This window comes from Chrysemys picta, chromosome 3 (assembly GCF_011386835.1).
Source record: "Chrysemys picta bellii isolate R12L10 chromosome 3, ASM1138683v2, whole genome shotgun sequence".
Lineage (NCBI taxonomy): Eukaryota > Metazoa > Chordata > Testudines > Emydidae > Chrysemys > Chrysemys picta.
Window position 1 is genome coordinate 143,524,419 of NC_088793.1, and position 20,745 is coordinate 143,545,163.

Sequence of the window (20,745 nt, forward strand, 5' to 3'; positions counted from 1 at the left end):
ATGAAGCTACTCAAGTTGCAGCAATTTAATGCTGGATATACAGTTTGTTTTTTTCCGGTTTGTCCAGCCATACTACTTTAGATGCTGCTGGAGCTGAATTTAGAAAATAATAAGTAGCACACGAGATTAGCCCTTCTTTTTGAAGATGGGTGTGACATTTTTGTATGCTTAATTTTTTTCTTCTCTAATTATGCTAAGTATAACAAAACCTGTAGGCCCAGCAGCAAGGCAATTAGTGTCATTTGTTGCAGCAGGAAACTAAAATACCTATGTACTCTGGCTCTGATGCTGTTTTTCCTGCTACAGAGTATAAAGAGAGATCTCTTGTTCAAAATGATTAAAGTGAAAAGTTGAGGGTTTTTTTTATTTTTGTTGGGTTTTTTTAAAGTGAGTATAATCACCATAAACTAAACAAGGATCCTATTTTTAAAACTCAAATCCTGGCATGATAATAAATCACATACTTAACCTAAGCTGTACATGTTTCAGCTTTCACACTGTACCAGATTGACTTCTAAACTAGTCAGTTATTTGATTTCCTCCAAAATAGACTCAGCAATGCACCGAGTCCACTTTGTACATGAAAAGACCTTCTAGCTCAGATGAAGAGCTTAAAAAACTTACTGAACCAAATTAAATCCAAAATAAACTATTCCAGCTGAGTGGTTGCAACTCAAATGGAGACCTCCGTTTCAGTTACTAGTAATGTTGTTTGGTTAATCAGTTTGCTTCTGCTAGCAAGGTTTCAATAAGAGAGAATTTATCTCTGGGGTGAGGGAAAGGAAAAGCCATCAAGACTGCTACATCTTTGCCTAAAATAAAGACAGATGCGTCAACCACAGAGTAAGTATGTTTTGTACTAATAGAGGAACATATTGTTCCTTTAGCTCTCTCATCAGCAGTAATAGTAATAGTCCTCTCTGTCACTTGCAGTCAGGGAAAATGACTGTGATTTTAAAGGACCCTGAATATGTGTGTCTTGGCCCATCCATTTCCATTTCCGCACACCTTAAAATAAAATAAAAATCAAATAAAACCATATTGTAACTTGGAAAGTAAAATATGTTGTATGACTATGTATTCTTTTGTTTTTGTTTTGCCATGTTGTTGTTATAGAGTTTTTTGCCTGAAGGCAGATTTACTTTCAAATTTTAGAAGTTGAAATTCTATTTCCTTAGCAGGCCCCAAATGCCTTAGGATATACAGTACTGTACAACACCTTCCTACAAAGGGCCTTCTGTATTGAAACAAGGTAAGCATGAAAGAGTCTCTGCTCGCTTTAGCATTCAGGCAGTTCTGTGGCTCTGGAAGATGGAGACTAACTGTACATAAATCACAGCAATTACAGATGGAAAGGGCTGCAGGATTGTTTCCTAGTGTGTGGGGGTTTTTTTTTTGCCTATTTATCAGTCCACTTTAAATGATCCAAGTGTTGGGAATCCCATCATTGTCCCTGAGGAAGCTAGTCCATAAATCTCAAAGTTTGGAGTTTTTTTCCTGATTAATTCAGCTTAAATTTTCCTCTGCCCAGTTTCATCACATTATTTCTAGTTATACTTCTTGGACCACCCTCAGAAATTCCTCTCCTTCCCTAGTGTTTCCATCCTTCAGATACAGGTATATGTTTATATTCCCCAGCATTTGGGTAAACATTGTATGTATAGACTGAGATCCAGAAACCCATAGCCCAGACAGCAGCCTCCACATTAGGTACCTCCATGGGGACAGAGAAGGAATCCTTCCCAGTCAGGCCTCAAAATGGCTGCACAGTAGCTCCTGGAGATAACTTCAGCTCAATGACTGAAGTAGCTGTCTGTGGCCCAACAATAGAGAGATAGAACCTGGAGTACTGGGCCTGGTCTGAGGCCTGAACCAGAGGCTCTGAACCAAAGTCAGGCCATGTATTAAAGTAGATGCTAACTAGTTCACTGTTCAGTGCATGAACTTTGCAAAGTTGTTGCTAGTGTACTAGGCACTAGATATTTACATAAATATATTCCAGCTGGTACAGATACATCCTCGTGTAGTACAAGGTAAGATGGTTTGACAAAATAACAAATAACATTTTGTCCAAGATATCAGGAAGAAGGGGAGGTAACAAACAGATGTCTTGAAACATGTAAGGAGGTGTATAGGATGCTTATTCCAGTTGTTTATCTCAGTCTATAACTGTTGGGGTGCCTCGCCTTAGCCCTTTGTCCAACCTAGGGGGCAGCGGAAAGTCCCACCACTGACTGTGGCAAGTCCATTGTAATGAGCATACATGTATTAGTGTAACTGTAGACATTGGTCCAGGGCGCTCATATCGTGCTTCGCTGACAATAAACTTGGCAACCGCCTTTGCCTCTGAACCAAGCCTGTGGTCTTTCTTTATGAGTAACATTGAGGTTTGCTGAAGCCTGCAGCTGAGCAGGCTGCCTTATCTGCTGCTAGGAGTGATAACATTTGACGCTTCAAGGACAGAAGCACCAGGTAGCCGGAACAGCATTACTGAGGCAATGGCAGTTCAGCCTCCAGCACTTAACCACACTGGGTAGTACTATCGAGTTCTGCTGAACCAGCTATCTGCCCAGAGCTGGAATAGCATACAGAAAGAACACACACACACAAGACAACTGACAATAGGCTCCAATGAATCCCTCCACCCCAGAGAAAGGAACTGGGGATCAGCAGCACAGCCACACTTCAATCTATCTTTGTTCTTATAAGGACACCCCTCACCATGGTATCTGCCCTTGCCCCAAGTGCTCTGATGTGTAAGGAGCCCCCATGGAACTGGGTTCCAAGTCATGCAGAAGGTGTATGTACATCTCTGGTGCAGTTGCCCCCAAAGAAATTGCTGCATTACTTCTGCTGCCAGGAGCACCATGGAGGTGGAAGATTGGGTTTTTTAATGCTTCTCCATCTAAATTGTCAACCTGTTTCTGATACTTTGTTGTATATCCATAATGGCAGGGATCATTCAAGGTGCATGCTAGTGCCACATCATTCCTGGTCTGTGATGTGAGGCTATTGTGTCTTTGAATTTGGCTTTTTGTACATAACACAGAAATGTATGCCAGAACTTTCAGCATTTTCTGACTCCAGAAGTCTTCATTGAATCTTATTTCCTTTATAACATCATGAACAAGTGACAAGATGAACTGTGATCATTGGAAAATGTTAGTGAGCACTGCTGGCCATGAGCTCTGTTCAGTCAAAGGGAGAATCCTCAGGACATACTTACATAGGATCTCAAATAAGTTAGGGAAAATGAAATCTTATAATGTGATTTATGCCACCTACATGCAAGCAAAGAGGTGTTGTGTAGTGATATATCAGGATGACACTGAGTCATTCCTTGGCAAGGCAAAGCTAAAATGCAGTGACGATGAGTCATGATGTCACAAACAAGGATGGGTAAACTGTTGTGAGTCAAATAAGAACTTAACCAGTCCTGCAACATGAACTCAACTGAAATAGAATATCACAGAGGTTCTTAATTATTCAGTGTGCTGCTTTTCTGATAATTTGTGGGAGCGGGGAAGCAAAATATTGGTAAGCTGCCTAGAAAGCCTGTTATATTATTTCCTGCTCTATTTTCTGATAAATATTTTTCCATATTCTTTCTATTTATGAGAGTGGAGAAAGAAGGGATTTTTGGTCAATAGCATCATGGAAGGTTAAGCTGTTTTTAGGAGGCAGCTTGAAAAAGGGGCCAGACAACCCTCCTATAAGAAGTAAAGAAAGGAGCTGTGTTAAGTGAACAGAGGAAGCTGCTATAGAGGCTAGCAGGCTGAGAAAATTCACTGCCTGTGCCCACCTACCACCCACTTACTCATGATGCAGAGAGAGCTTGTGGTTCACATTTTTACCTTCTTGTCATAAAAGTTTAAATATAAAAGTATGAGTGCTGGGCGGGGCTTCCTCTTATCATAAGCTATTTTGCACAGTGCTGTCACTGCACTGATTAAATAAAAAGCACTTGTAATGTGAGTGCTTAAAAACGAAACACAATACCACACACCTACTCTTAGACAGAGTGTGGCTGTGCCAAAGGAGTCAACAACAGGGAAATTCCTTGTACAATGTCCCCATTTTACAAGCATATATCGATTCATAGAGTTTAAGGCCAGAAAGGACCATCAGACTCATCTAGTCTGACCTCCTATCCATTAAAGACCATTACATTTCAGCCAGCATCTGTGATGAAGCCTATAACTTGGGTTAGAGTAAAGCATTTTAGTGCTCAGGACATGAAAGTATTGTGCACCACAGGCAGAGACTAGGATAGATTGAGGTGTCACCGATGCCCAAAGCCCGTGTAATGGCAGGGAATTGATTCGGAGAGATATGTCCAGATGATGCTAGCAGGTGAACTACTTTTCCACAAAAATCCAGTGTTACTGCTTTATTTTTTTCTTTGTGTCCAAATCCAATAAATAAAATGATCCAGGTTCCCAAATAAATACTATTTAAAAAAAAAATCACAATCAGGTGCACCATGTCTTGGCAGGAACTGACCACCAGATGGGAAAAGACATGTCTTTCATGTGAGGCATTAAGTAAAATGTTCCATCATTTATCCTGCCATAATGGAGTTACACCAGGGATATTTGGCCCAAGCTATAGCAGTTGGTGTCTTATTGCTCTGTCTTTGATTGAAACATTCTAAGTCATTTTGATCTTAACTATGTTGCCACATGCTGTGCCTTTCTCCACGTTGGTACATCACTCAGAAATAGGTTGGTCTTGGATCGTTACAAGATGTTTTCTTGCTGCTTCTTTGAACCTTGCACTAGAAAAAGGAATACCGCCAGCCATTAATTACTGAGGTGCATCTTCATTCTATAAGCTCCCTCTTTTTCATTTCTGATTAATGACATAAATAACATCCTTTGTGTTTCTTCCTCGTACTATCATCAGTGTGTCTCCAAACCTCAAATAAAAACAAAGGGCCCAATTCTTTCCTTCTTTCTTACAGGGTCATTTGGCAGTAACACCTGGTGGGGTCAGCAGGAAGAGGGACCCCCTGCTTCTGGAACCTCTTCCCCAGGCAAAGCAGGGGCTCAGGGGTCTGCAAGTTGAAAAGTGATGTGCTAGGTGCTATCTCTGGAGAGTAGCCATTCTCTGCCATGCTCATTGCTGTCTCTGCAGATTTATTAGTAGTAATCCAGAAATCTGGTGTGGTGTAAATACTGCTTTAATAACTGCCTGAGGCATGCTACTGACCTTATTAGAATGGGAAAGTTGTGTGTATGGAGGGCACAATTAATTGCCACATGGCTCCTGAACGAATCATGCTGCTATGGATAAGGCAGGCCAGAGGAGTTCATTGGAAGAGCCCAGCTCGAAAGCTTAAAACTAGCTACCCTTCCAGTCCTTGGCATTTGGGAAATCTCCTGGGCAACAGATTCTGATAATGAATATTCATGCTTATTTTAATCACTTTGTGAAAACTCATGCCTTGACCCTCTTATCTAAATTCAGAAAAATAACCTTTCATTACATATACCAATGAACAAATTACAGATCAGAAAATAGCAGGATTGGCATAAATTTATCCATTATGTTAAAAAAATATATGGTTGAACTTGTCTCATGTTTGTTACAAGACGCTCTTGACTGTGAACTTTTGCTCAATTTTGTTTTGTCTAAAAATGGATGCTGAAGTGCTAATGACTTCTGGGAAATCTTTGTGTAGCATGAGACACTACTACAAATGGAAAAATCCTGTAACAAATTGATGAGGCAAGGGAATATCAACATTCCGTTTTGAAGTTCTGACCTTGGGACTACATTTGAATTGTGTTTTCATTAACTTTGGAGATAGTGGAATACTGCGGTGTTGCTGTAACAAAGAATTTAGCAATCACATCAAATCATGGTCAGAAATTGTACAAATGCTGACTGTGCTTTCATTGTTAATTTCGTGTATCTCTTGATGTCGGTTTTTCTCTACCTTATCACATCTCCAGTACTATTAGAGGAAGGGGATAAAGGGGATTTTCTCTTCCTCACAAGCACATAAGGGCAGAGGAAGGGGAAAGGCAGAACTAGAAATAGGCAAATAATAATAATAATAACTGAATATTTTTTGCAAATAAAAGTGGCAGGTATAGATCACTGTTATTTGTGAGGTCATAATATTCATTGTTCTTGCATATTTGGACAGCTGCTGTGTACTTGTGAAAATATTTGTGAATCCTGAGGGAGCCATGAATTTTCACATGGATTATTATTTGTTCAGAAATTTGTATCAGAGTTTTTCACTATAGCTAACATTGTAATTTAAAGGAGCTTGTGTCCCACTAAAAGTAAATGGCATTAATGCTCCTAAGTCACTTAGATGCTTTTTGAAAATCTGTCCCATAGGGCTGATCGAAAGCCCATGGAAGGCTATGGGAAACTGTTCATTTATTTCAATGGGCCTTGGACAAGGGCCATAAACTATGGGTTGCTTGCAGAATGTTCACTGCAGTCAAACTCCCTTTGATTCAATGGGGCTAGGATTTCACTCCAGATCATCTCAGGGACCACCTTTCCCTCGGTGACCATTACCCACACTGCAGTTCTCATCTAATACAAAGCATTCTCATCAGCACATCACACTAGTATAAGACAAGGATAACTGCACTAAAGTAAATGGAATTACAGTGGTGTTGTGAGGCAAATTCACAGCCAGACCACGGCTGCTCGCTTAGCTGCTGTGGTGAGTCAGCCGCCTGCCTCTCGGGCCTTCCTTGAGCTGGTCCTGTGGGAGTGTGCTCCCTGCCCATCCCTCACCCCTGGCCCTCTGGTCCTCACCATTGGGCCCCTGCCCTGTAAGCACCCTTGGACATCCCCTTTGCAACACCTGAGCTGGCTGTGTGTCTGCAGTTGATCTTTTTCCAAACCACACCTAGAAAACCACTGTATGTGCTTGTTCTCTATACCCTTCATTTCCTCACCCGCATGTCCTGCCCCAATACCAATTGGCAGGACCTCCTATCACCTGTGGAGAGTGAAGAGCCCCAGTGGGCCAGTCTGTATTCTACCCTGGTCCTCTGGCCTGCTGGGGATATTAGTTGGTGGCTCCTTCATGGACCTGTGAGACAGGCATGTTCCTGGCATAGTTCACCCCCCTCCCTGACACTTGCCCATTCTGTGGCGTGAGGGAGACCCTGGTGCATGTCTACCTCCAGTGTGCCAAGTTGCAGCCTGTTTTCCAGCTCCTCCAGAACCTTCTCTTGAGATTCTGGCTGCACTTTTCCCCACACCTGTTGAAGTTTGTACACCTCATCCATGGCCCCATGAAGTCACAAGACCTCCTCCTCAGTCTCCTCCTGGCACTGGCTAGAGTGGCCATCCATCATACCAGGAGGAGGATGTTGGATGGGGAGGTGCTGTGCAACTCTGGGGCCTATTTCCGATCCTCCCTTAGGTCAGGTCTCCAGGGAGAGTTCCTCTGGGCTACGTCCACTGGTTCCCAAAACACCTTAGAGGAGCAGTGGGTGCTGTCTGGAGTTCTCTGCTTGGTATCCCGCTCCGTTTCCCTGATTTTGGGCCTGTGCCCCTCACTCCCATCCCTGTTTTATCATTTGTTGCCCCCCAAATTTACTTGAGCCCTGGGTCCAGTAGCTCCTCCCCTTAGGCTGGGAGTGGGACCTTTAGATGTGGATTGGCTTGTACCCGCCCACCCCGCAGAAACTCAACAGGTGCTGTGGGTGAGTCAGCACTCAGGCAGCAACATCCCAGCTGCACTGACTTACCCCTCCAACAGAGCCTGCTGTAGCTCAGCCCTCAGGTATGTAACAACAACCTATCACTAAGCAGAGCCTGGGTCAGATGTTCCCCAGGCTCAGGCACTTCTACAACCCCACCAGAGCTGCAGATTAGTCTGAGCAACTGCGCTACCTGGCCAGGAACCCTCCTGCTGCCTCGCCACACACCAGACTCTTGAGACTCCCAGCCTGCTCCTGACCCAGCTTTGCCTAAGCCCCATCCCAGTATTGTCCTTGTCCTACTCTAGTCTCACTCTAGTCCCGTCACTGACCCATTCAAGCCTTGCCTCATCCTCCTAATCCTCCGTAAACTCCCAGACTCTGACTACCTGGATTCATCCTTCAGCCTGTATCTGGACTCTGGCTTTGATACTGATTTGGCTTGTGTTTGGACTCTGACTACCTGGCTTCAACCACTGGCCTGAACCTGATTTTTGGCTGTGGTTCTGCTCCTGGTTTGTCTATGGACTCTGATCTCAGTTTTGATGCCAGCCTCTCCTCCAATCTCAATGCCAGCACCACCCTTGGCCCAGGTCCAACCCTATGCCAGCCATTAGGCCTGATTATTGGATGCAGCACCTGACAGGTGTAAATTAGAGCTGGTTAAACAATTTCCCAAAGAACAATTTTTCCATTGGAAAATGGAGTTTCATCGTATTCAGAAAAGCGTCACAGGAGTGTGTTAATTTTGATGAAATTTTCAACAGAAACAAATTATTATGACTTGCTCATTTTTTTAAAATAAGTACAAATATTTCATTTTGACTTTTATTCAGTTTTATTTTGTTTCGGGTAGGTCTACACTACCGCTGAAGTCAATCTAACTTGCATCGCTCAGGGGTGTGAAAAAGGCACCCCCCTGAGCAACACAAGTTACAGCAACCTAAGCACTGTCCACACCTGCGCTATGTGGGCAGAAGACACTGCCCCCCGAGATAGCTTCCGCCTCTCCAGGCGGCATAGAGCATCTTCGCCAGATGCGCTTTGGCGATGTAACGCTTCCAGTGTAGACCTGCCCTTAGACTTGTATATTCTATTTTAATATATTTAATATATTCAAAATTGTATATTATATTGTTTTAACATTGATGCTTTTTAATTGAATTTTTTCAGAATTTCCCATGGGACAGAAATTCCTGTTTCTGACCAGCTCTAGTTTTACTCTAACGCAAGTGTAATTAGACTCAGCCTCTAGGAGTCTACTCATTGTCATGGCCACAGTAAGGGGAAAAGGCCTAAAAGGAGAAAAAAACAATACATTGAAATAATTTTTAAGGCATTTGGATACCATGTGATGAGCATGGTTTAAATTGCACAGAGAGGTAGGCAAATAGAGAAGTAGAAAGAGAGAGAATAAAAACAAACAGATGAGTATTGCTGTTTAGAGGAAAGAGACAGAGAGGAATTGTGGAAGCTGTACTAACAACTGGAGAAATCTTTGAAAAAGGAAAAGTAAGCCCCTGCAAACTGTTGAAGTCCTAATCTATACCTGTGATGCTGGTAATTACTTCGACTTTGGTAAGCAAATAATCAATACTACATTGTAGATTTTCATGGATAAAATCCTCCACAGAATTATAACTGGCCATCCGTATTGCCAACAACATATGGTTCACGTCCTGTTCTTAAAACATTGCATTTTCAACAACTTTAACAAGAAAAATTAACTTTAATATGTTCAGAGGACTCAAATGCCCAAACCTAATCACAATGACTATAGCACATTTTATTTTAAAGTGATTTCAAACCCATACATTTTGCCCTAGGGTATTAAATTCAATTTATGTTACAATTTGTCATCTGAAACATGGAGGGAATAATTGCCTTAAGAGAAAAACAAGTCTTTCCGTAAAGCTGCCACATGCTGATCAGAGCCTTAATGACTAATATGGAAGAAACGGTATGAATGAGGGGCAAACCTCAGACTAAGACTTGTGGGAACATACAGATTCAGAACTTAGGAGACAAATTTTAGACTGCAGTTACTGTTAAAGATAAGTAATTCTCCTTGATTTAGAATGTTCCGTTTTTCTAGCAGCAAGACCATGATGTTCAGTGATAGAGTGTACACCACAGGTTGGAATAAGAAATGTGGTACAGCGAGGGGTAAAAGTAAAATTGAAAACTTAACAGTATGGGGCTGGCTCCGCATCCCACTCCCCATCCCCAGAAAGGGCGGGGCCTTGGGCGAAAGGGGTGGGGCTGGGGGTCAGCATCCCAGCCAGCCCTTCCACACTGCTTGGGCTGTGCTGCCCAGGGCTCCAGCGACAATTTAAAGGGCCCGGGGCTCTGGCTGCCGCTGCCGCTACCGCAGCAGCAGCCGGAGCCCTGGGCCCTTTTAAATCGCCAGTCCCAGGGCAGCTGCTCCTTTTGCCCCCCTCCCTGCCCATTGGCAGCCCGGGGGGGGGGGGGGGGGGGCAAAAGGGGCAACGACAATAAAGTGATGCCGCGGCAGCGCTTTAAGCAGGGTCCTTTGCCGTAGCAGCACTTAAGGGACCTGGCAGGGCCACTGACGGGGGGGTGCAAAAGCAGCAGTGATGTTAAAGCGCTGCTATGGCAGCGCTTTAAGCAGGGTCCTTAAAGTAAGGTGGTAGTGCCGGTACCTGTGGCCACTTTTTACCGGTACGCTGTACCGGCCCGTACCGCCTTACTTTCACCCCTGGGTACAGCAGAGAACAATGCCGCTAAACCCTTCGCAGAGGCAAATTCAACTTGCATTAGAGGCAAACTGAGATCTCATTGGGGAATTTGATGCAAAATGGCTAAGAACAGTCACTTGGAAAAAGTTTTTTCATTACATCAAACTCCAAAGAATAACTTCTCACCTTGCCAAAAACAAATGGAGGAAAAATAGAATCATTACATTAAACTTAAACAGCATACCTCTAACTGAAAGTAACACGTTGGTAACGTTTAATGTATAGCATATATCAGCAAACAAAGAGGAAAATGTATGTTAGATGATAGCTATGGTTATTGCTAAAGTTGTCTGATTGCATTTTAAAGATGGGGGGACATGTCTGCCTAAGGGTGAATTTTATTTTAACGTTTGATTAAAAGTTCAGCCATGCAGGCTTGAATGGTTCAGCTAGTTTTGAGAATATAAACGGGGAAGGGGGGAGAATACACTTTCCTCTTATTAACAATAAATAAATAAAATCTTGAATAGATCCAGCACCTCAGCAGAATGGAATAGAAAGCTGAAATTTAGCAGGGAAATAGAAATGAGGGATGAAAGAAGCTTTTCAATGTCAGGGGAAAAATTAGTTTTAATTTATCTGACTGATGAACATTTTAAAATTATAGTTCATGAATATATGTTTGAATAACAACACCTTTTAATAATAGTCTTTCGTCATTCTGAAGAAAAAAGGGCTGTATCACACATTTGTATGTATGGCATTTTGCATTGTACTAAAATTTGTGCGTGGGATTTTGGCTCATAATGAAAAATGATGTAAACCTTGTCTCATTCAATACAGTTTTTAAGGTGTGAGAGTTTTAATTGCATGATTTCATGTTCTTGCAATTTTCTATGTATCCACCCACTTTTATCCTGGACAAAGTCCACGTTTTTGTGAGTACCTTGTTCTCACATATTCATGGCGTAGCCCATATTTCCTGGCAATTGGAGACACAGTACAATACCGCCTAACTGTGTGGCATCTCTATATGTGCCCTTCAAACCATACCACATTTTTTTTTGCCACTGTGCATGGTGGAGAACATAGTTACATATGGTCCTTAAAAATTACAGATAGAAAATAATTATAAACTCATTGTGTCTACCTCCCTGACAGTGAAAAGCTGTTCCCTAGAGTATACATGCCTGTGCTTTGCCCAGTCTCTTTCTTTATATCATTAATAAGATGTGTCAAATAACTGGCTGTAACAACAGTTCCCGCAGAGTCCCACTCAAAGCTCTCCACAATTTGACACACTGCTTTTCATGGCCTTTCACCCAATTTTTAGTCCATGTGACAGTGTCCACACCTAAGTCAAAATGACTGATATTTTCTAAGGGTTTGGGAGACACTTTTTCAAATGCTTTACTAAAGGCTGGGGAAAATTCCTGGCCCTATTGAAACAAATTGCAAAGTTCCCATTGACGTCAATGGAGCCAAGGTTTCATCTGTCTTCCACTTGAGCTAAAAAAGATTCTTGGTTACGATTGCTGCTAATATGATAGGGCTTATGACCCAATGTGGATCAGTCCTAATTTCATCCAGCAGAGGGCACTGTAACCCATATGTTAGTCAGTCTTATTACAAGATTTACTGCTTTTTTTTCATCTACTGTTGTAATTTGAAGAAAAAACCTTCAATTTATCTAGCAGGATTATTTTTTTATAAACCTATGCTGTTTATTGGTTATTGTTGTATTATCTTCTAGGACCACCTAGATGTTCTCTCAACATTTGTTTTAATATTTCACAAGCCTTGTCTCCCTACCCCAGCTCATTCTCTACTTTCTTGTACCCTTGTGTCATGCCATGTCCACCTAGGCCCCAGTCCTGAAAACACTTACACAGATAAGAAGTCCTACTGAGTTCAGTGGGGCTACTCACATACATAGTTACTCCACGTGGATAAGTTAGATTGTAAACTTCTCAGGACAGACTTTTAAAAAAATATATGTTCTAAAAAATTCTTAGCACTTGTGGGCACTATAAAGCAAATACATAATATTATCCTGTTCTTTCTCCAATAATCTTATACATTCACTGTAATATTTTTAGTAAACCTTTTTGGTCAGAAAGTAATCTCTTTTAGGGTGTTTGTGCTTGTCCTATCTTTTAAGCTACCAAAATATAGTGATGTTAACAAGATAGTCATTAGCACTGTTGTGACTGAAATATGTGTCACGGGGAGGAAGGGTATGGGGGGGAAGGCAAGAAAAGGGCAAAATAATATTGAATTCAAGAAAGCCCATAAGGAGAGGCAGAGAGAAAGTGATTGATACAAGCTGTTACTTCTTGAATTCTGAATTGGTCCATCTGTGTAGCCTGAGGCAACTGAATGAGGTAAAGGAATATTTGGAAAGTTCACATAACTTATTTAAAGTTAAAAATAACTGGTAATGTTAGAAATTTAACTGTTTCCTAACAAATGTATTAATCAATCAATTTATATATGGAAATAAATGCAGAAATTTGAGGGTAAAATAAGAAATGTATGTAATATCTTATTCAGTAGAGTCAGATTTCAAATACTATGCATAGAGTTAGTAAACAATGGATTTCTGAATTGCTAAAGTAGATGAATTCCAGAGATGTTTATTTTCCAATTGAGTTGTCAGTTCACTGCCAATTCATAAAACCAACCTTGCAGTAATATCAGCTCATCACAAAATAAGTTGACAGCCTATACCACATTTTTATAGTGGATCATTTAAACCATGAATCATTCATAGTTTCACACAGGTGATGAAAATAGCACACAACCTGCTGTCATGCTAGACAGGCCTGGCACAAGTTCACCACAATGGAGGGGTTCGGCTTTGCCCAGAGGGTCAGCTTACAATGCATAGAGGAAAGGATAAAAGACAGATTGCAGAGTGCAGATGTCACTTTTTTTAGTGGTGCTATTTTGTTCATTCAAAATGGTAGTTCTAGTGGGAGAAAATATATTGGTTATGTATTTAATCTGTTCCTCATTTTATTCATTTGAAAAGAAGATATAATTTGTATTGGGGCAAAAAGAAGTAGTCTTGATATAGTGAATCATCATTCTGAATTACTTGCAGTTTACTTTTCATTTTGTTGGCATACGTATGTGTAGATAATTAGCAGTGTGCATCAAAATAATCCAACTATGCCACATTCTGGTACAAAATGTAATGTTAAATGACAAGCTAGCAGTATACTGCTTTTGCATAATGTGCATACACTCTGGAGTGAAACAGTTTGCAGACTTCTTTATTTATGCCTTTAACGAGAATGTGGATATGAACCAAAAGGCAGAACTAAGATATCTAACCTAACTGTCCAATTATTTGTAGATACCGGAAAATTACAAATATATATCAGATGGGATATTAGGTGGCATAAAGGATTACTTGTACATTACTGACAGTGAGTCTTAGTTCAGTTTATAGTGGACAGGTTTACAAATGATAACAAAAACAACCCCCAGAACATAACAAAATCACAAAAACATGTATACACCCAACAACAACACACCAGTAGGACATATGATCTGTTATACTAAATCAAATAACTAGGCAATAAATCTACTATGGAGCTACTAGTAATGGCCAATACTTGACACCTCACAGGAAGATGAAAATATCCATTTACATCTCATAGTGCTGAAGGATTTAAAATGTGGTAAGCAACTCAATTGTTAATCATGCAGTTTTGTAACTTGGGCTAATAATCTTTTCTGATGATCCATTTATTCCAAGATGTGATGACTGAGCAGCCTTGCAAAATACTGTTTACCCACATTCCTGGAGTGTGGGATCAGCCAGTGGCTGGGGCTTAGTGGCAGGTCAGAGTTGAGGCTGTCCAGCACCCACGCTCCTTGCTGCTTCCTGTCCAGCAGCTTGGGCCCCTCGGGCAGCGCCAGCGTCCCCACAATGGCCTGGCCCAGCAGCACTGGCCATGCTCCCAGTACCGGGCCCAGCCTGCCGGCTCCTGGGCAGCAGGGTCCACCCCCATTCACCGGGATTGGAGTGGGCAGAACCCCAGCACCCCACCCCTCCGCCCCAATGTGATGCAACACACACTGCTGCTGCCATGTGCCGTTGCTCATGAACCAACGGAGCAATGTGCCATGTCCTCCTTCCTCCCAGCCCCACCTCTGCACTGCCCCTTCTCCTTCAGACCCCACCGCCGCATCGCCCCTTACCCCCAGTCCCCACCCTCACACTGCATCTTCCCTGCAAGACACCCCACCCCACCCCCATTGCTAGCCCTTGTGAGATGGCTTGCTGCTGCATGGGTTGATCCTTGCGGATGCGGATCGGATGTGGATCCACATTTGTGTATCCGCGCAGGGCTCCACTGTACATAGATCTAGGAAAACAGAGCCCCGATCTGAAGAGCATGCAGTCTAAACAGAAACAATGGGAGAAAAGTGTGCTCATTATCATTTTACAAATAAATAATTTCTCTTTACTCTAGTTAAGTGACTTGTCCAAGGTCACAACGGAAGTCTGTGGCAAAGCAGGAAATTGTGCCCAGATTTCTTGAGTCCCAGTTAGGTATCTTGGCCACAAAGCCACCCTCCCTCTTAGAAGAAGCTCGTATTATAATCACCATCATAGTAAAGAGCTGGCAAGGTAGGAGCTGGTAATTGTCATGTCCACTTGCAAGGCTTGATTATTATTATTATTATCATCATCAATACAACTATCCAGTTCCTTTTTTAAAAATCCAGCCATATAATTTAACTTGATAGTGAATTCCACAGGCTGTGACATTTGTGACATTCCCCGTGTGTTATCTGGGCTGGTGATCTGCTAGGTCACTCCAGTCCTTGACTCTGGGAGCCAGCCTTACCCTGCTCTGCTGTGAGAACCCCCATTCCTGGACTCCATGCACAGCCTCTGGCATGTAAGCTGCTCCTTGGATTGTGCAACCGAATGACACTAGCCAATATCTCTGGTCCCAGACACAATCCTAGGAACCTCCGTCTTGCAGTGTCCAGTTATGCCTGCTGGACACTGCAAGCTTATATGAGTTCATCAATTTAACAAAGAAATTGATATGAACCAGGCTTCTTATCCCAAGGGGAGTTTCTGACATGCTTCAAACCAAATGCACTGCTTCAGGTAGAATAAACAAACAAATGTATTAACTACAAATCAGTTTTGGTCAAATGAAATAAAAGGAAAACGCATTCTAAGCTGATCTCAACACTTTCAGTGTCCTTACAAACTTAGATGCTTCTCACCACAGGCTGACTGGTTGCCCTTCAGCCAGGCTCTCCCCTTTGATCAACCCTCCATCTACAGACATCACCATCACTTGGTGGTGATGTCTGTAGATGGAGGTGGAAGAGAGAGGAAGAGTATGGCAAACATCTCTCCCTTTTATTATGTGCTTTCTTCCCTCTTGGCGCCCCCCCTCCCCCCCCGCACTCAGGGTCAGGTGAGCATTACCTCCTCCTAGTCCCAAACTGTCCAAGGGAAGGGGAGTGACTCACTCAAGAATCCAACAGATCCTTTGTTGCTGCCTAGGCCAGTGTCCTTTGTTCCTGTGAGGCTGGGCTGGGTTTGTCCCATACATGCCCTGATGAGGTGTGAACTGCCCCTCTGTTCCTGGAGAGTTTTGCCTGGGCTTGTTTTAAACCAGATTTTCAGCCTCATAACTATATACATGAAATTACAACCTATAACATCACTATAACAAAAATTCTTAGTGCATCATGAGCCTTCCAAAGACACCCAACATGACAAACTTTGCATTCGATGCCACACAATCATTTTATAAAGATTAACATGAGGGTGCAGGGTGTTCCCCCGAGGTACAGACTGTCACAACATTGTGTTAGGTTAATAGTTAAAAAATAAATATTGCTATCTGTCATTAATTTTGAATGACCCCTTTTTCTTGTGAAATATGGGCCATCTTAAACAGGCCGGTTCAGGGTTTTTTTCTATACCCTTTGTGATATTATGTAGTTCAATTCCATTTTGTCTAATTTTCCTTCTTTCCAGATTAAACAATTATTTTTTCTTCCCCAATAAAACATGATTCATAAACTGTGACAGAGCTCTAAATATCTTTGTTGATCCTCTCTGACTCTTTTCAATAGCAGCTAAAAGTATCTTCCTCTTAGGCTGAAGTGTCAAAAACTGAACCAGGTACCCCAATGGAGGACATGCCATTGCTCAGTATTATGGCATCGTAACTTCTATATTGCCTCAAACAACATAGCTCATGGTATTTTAACCTTACCTTGTTGGTGATGTGAATGGACAAAAGTTGAGGATGTTAGAAAGAAAGTTTCTCTCTCCCTGTGCTTGTGTGAGGAAAGCCAGAGAGTGTATGCAACCATCTTTTAAGGAGGCTGTAGAAGAAGATCGCTGAACAAAACCCAGGAGAAACCTCACTGCAGTTCCAACAGTGGGCACAGTGTCCTTGGCAGTATGGGAACTGGCGCAGTGGGCTGTGGTTTTGGTCTTCTGCATCATAAGCTGAACTGGAATAGTCTGGTTGAGAAAGCAGTAACCAGTGAGTCCAGGAGCAGTTACTTTTGGAATCTGGCCTGTTTATCATGAAAAGCCATCAGAGCTGGTGAGGCAGATGGAGGGCAGTATTCAAATTGTTAACATCTGTATTATAATTACACTATTTTTACTGCAAAAACTACCTGGTTTATTTAGCATATACAGTCATATGAAATAATTTTCTACCATTACATCCCATGAACCAGTAATTCTTAATTTTCCAGAATACTATAGTTCTTCCCATCTACCCTGTACTTTAATACCATCCAGGAATCATATGTGTAATTATCACATCCGGTTTTCTGGTCAGGCTTTGATTCTATACTTTGTTCCTCCGGCCTTCCATAAGAACATTTATTAAAATCTCTGAATATTTCCTATTTCACAACTGACTTTGCACATTTTAACTGGAGTGTCTTTCTTATTCCCATTTGCATTTCTCCATCACCTGTTTTGTATTTGGCGTGGATCACTGCTGTCCCCAAAGCCTGTCCCTTCTGCGGTGTGAGGGAGATCCTGGCGCACGTTTACATGGAGTGGACCAGGTTGCAGACCCTTCTCCGGCTCCTCCTGGACCTCCTTTTACATTTTTGGCTGCACTTATATATGCACATGCTGTCCATGGCCCCACAAAGTCGCAGGATCTCTTCGTCAACTTCCTCCTAGCTATGGCCAAGGTGGCTGTCTATAACACCAGGGAGACGATGTTGACTGAGGGAGTTCTCTGCAACTGTGGGACCTATTTCAGATCCTCTCTCCGTTCACCCATCGAGGCAGAGTTCCTCTGGGCGGCATCTGCTGGCTCCCTTGACACTTTTGAGGAGCAGTGGGTGCTGTTTGGGGCTCTCTGCTCGGTGTCCTCTTCAGGATCCCTTGTTTTGACCCTTTTACCTTCACACCTGCCCTTGTTTATATTTTCTGTTGTCCCCTGTAATCATTTGAGTTCCTGGGCTCAGTGGATCCTCCCCATAGGCTTATGCCTATCCACCTCCCCGGAACCCAACAGGAACTATAAGGATTTGCACACCAAGTCCTTAAAGGGACTAATTCTGCCCTGTCCCCATTTTGCAATCACAAGTCTTGAAAAGCAACAGATATGCCTTGGTTCTGCTGCTAGCATGAAGGAGAGCAGACAGCAGAGATTTGCCTTCTGGGTCTCTCTACCCTATATGCCCTGCAGAGGCTCTCCCTGTGGCAGCAAAGATATGAAGTTTGGAGGCAGGATGGTGAAGGGCTTCTGCTCTGGGGGTGGGTGGACTTAATTCCTCAATCCTTGCCAGGTCCCCTGCATAAGGTCCATTCATGCCTGCTTTGCAGAAGGGCTGAGAATTTGACCTTCATTGTGTAAGGACTTTGAACTGCAAGCTGTAGCCCTTCAGGGTGACTTCATGGAGGTGACTCACTTGAGCAAATGCTGTAGAACTGAGCCCTCTGTTATAACCAAAAAACTTTCTTCCTCTCGGAGGTTTATGGAAAATGTATTTAAAAATAAAGTTTAAAAGAAAAATAAACTCAGCATGATTCATAGCAGCAGCTGAAGAAGGTAAGTCCATTTCAATATTAATGCCTGAATATTCCAAAAATGAAGCTGTCCATACCTTTATGGGCCAATAAAGAAAGCTTCCTGTGTCTACTTTCAATATCCACATGGAAATATGCATATGCTTAAATCTTCCCTACATATTGGTGTTGCATAAGAAAGAGTTAATATCCTTGACACTGAAAGCTGCTAATATATGCTTAAAAACACAGTAGCACCACAATCTTGTTGTGAAAGTTATGGAAAGGGATCTGGCGTGTGACAATGGGGAAAAGTCACTCATCCAACAGTAAACAAACAAACAAAAAAACCTGGATCTTTATCAGAGTAAGGAAAACCTATTATCCCTGAGATATTTTCTGTATCTCTGCTCCCCTGTTTAATACTGTAACAAATCCAGGCAGGCAGATTCTAAAGAAACAGTGCACATCCTTATAGTCTGCCTATATTTAAAACAATTAATATGTACTATAAATAGCATTCATATATAAATCTTAAAGGAATACAAAATCGCCAACTCTTACTATTAAGACAAATGACACAGGTCATCTATCCATACATACCTAACAAGGTCTTTGCATATAGACACACACATACTGCATTAGTTTTCAGGAGTTTGCTTCTGGCCAAACATTAAATCAGCCATGTTTTATTTATTTGAGTGTCCAAAACTGATATTTTCAAATCCACCCACAGGGCTTAAACATCCAACTCCTATTAATTGCATTGGGAACTGTGAATGTAAATCCCACTGGTGGCTTTGTAAATCTCCGCTCTAATCTTTAATTGTTTATCAGTTTGTGTAGCCATATACACAAAACAGGGTTTATCCATTCATCATAAGTAACCTTTGAGGTATCCTTCATATAATGAATTATTAAGATTAAAGGGCTTTCAGTTAGACTATTAATTTGTTTGTGAATTTGAATTATAATCCTACATATAAGCACTATCTAAAATAGTCATGCCCGAGGACTAGAACTGGAGGAATAATCCACTATCAACTAAATTAACTTCTCAGCCTTGAACTAGAAATGTATCATACTTATTCATTCAAAGATTAAGTGGGGAAAATGTTCTCTTCCTTACATGACCAGCATTATCTAATGTGTTGGTACAGCACCTGCTTTGTAAATCTTAAAATGAACCCAGCATTCCCTGCGCAGAAAGAGAACAATTCTCATTTTAATACATTACTTAACAGTGAATATAGTATCAGATAAAGGGTGTCATTCTCATGTATACAAAAACCCATTTAGACCACTCAGGCAGTGTAACAGCACCTGAAAGTGAGCAGAAGTATAATTTACACACATATTAAGACCACCAGAGCACTATAAAAGAGCCTTTGTGTAAATGAGGATTGGGCTCCTAGTGCTTCTTTCCATCTTCAAAACTCCCTCTGCTCTTTTAGCAAAGGTGTCTTCTCTGCCCAGTCCCACATTCTTTCAACTATTGGTGTATGAAATTTCTCTGCAACTCCTGCCATAGGGCCTGATTCAAAAGCCCTGGCAGTCAGTGGAAATCTCTCCATTGACTTCAATGGGCTTTGGATCAGGCTCCTAGAAACCATGCGCCTAGTATTTCTAAGACTATGTCTACAATACTACTTCCCTTTCTGATGTATACATCTAGCTAGCGCGAGGATAAATAGCAGTGTAGCTGGAATATCACTGGTAGCAGCAGTGGAGGCATGGCTGGGCTGTGCCAAATAGAAAACCACTTGAAACTGCCTGTTTTGTAATCATTGGTATGAAAAAGGTACCGGGGTTAGGGTGACCAGATGTCCCGATTTTATAGGGACAGTCCCAATTTTGGGGTCTTTTTCTTATATTGGATCCTATTACCCCCCCACCCCCTGTCCCAATTTTTCACACTTGCTGTGTGGTCACCCTAACCCGGGTGGAGAGTTGTTCCACTGATATCAGGAGATATCACAAGTTCACAACACTCCACACATACAGTGGGTGTATTGGACAGCAAACCCTTCTCTTCACCACCCCCGCTCCCCATAGCTAGAGCCTCAATCAGGAGTTGACCTATGCAACCATCTCACTCCCTGTAGACAGTGAACACCCAAGACCAATATCAATATCGCTAATTGGTTTGTTATTTTTCAGCCTTTAAAAAAAAGTGTACTTTTGGTTCAGATGCATTTTTAGTATAATGGAATTGATTACAGCATTTTTCAGTTACAAGAAAATGATCCCACTTTAGGAACTCCACTTAATCTGGTTAAATGATTAAATGTATTACTGGTCTAACCTCTGCAGTTTAGTTTTAAAA

General features: G+C 41.9%; 1 long non-coding RNA gene across 1 annotated transcript; it reads left to right on the plus strand.

Annotated features, from left to right (window-relative positions):
• The first annotated feature begins 328 nt into the window (after positions 1 to 328).
• Positions 329 to 7,934, plus strand: LOC135982055 (uncharacterized). Its single transcript, XR_010599262.1, has 3 exons — positions 329 to 843; positions 1,179 to 1,252; positions 4,964 to 7,934. It is a non-coding gene; the product is annotated as an uncharacterized LOC135982055 (long non-coding RNA).
• The last annotated feature ends 12,811 nt before the right edge of the window (positions 7,935 to 20,745 follow it).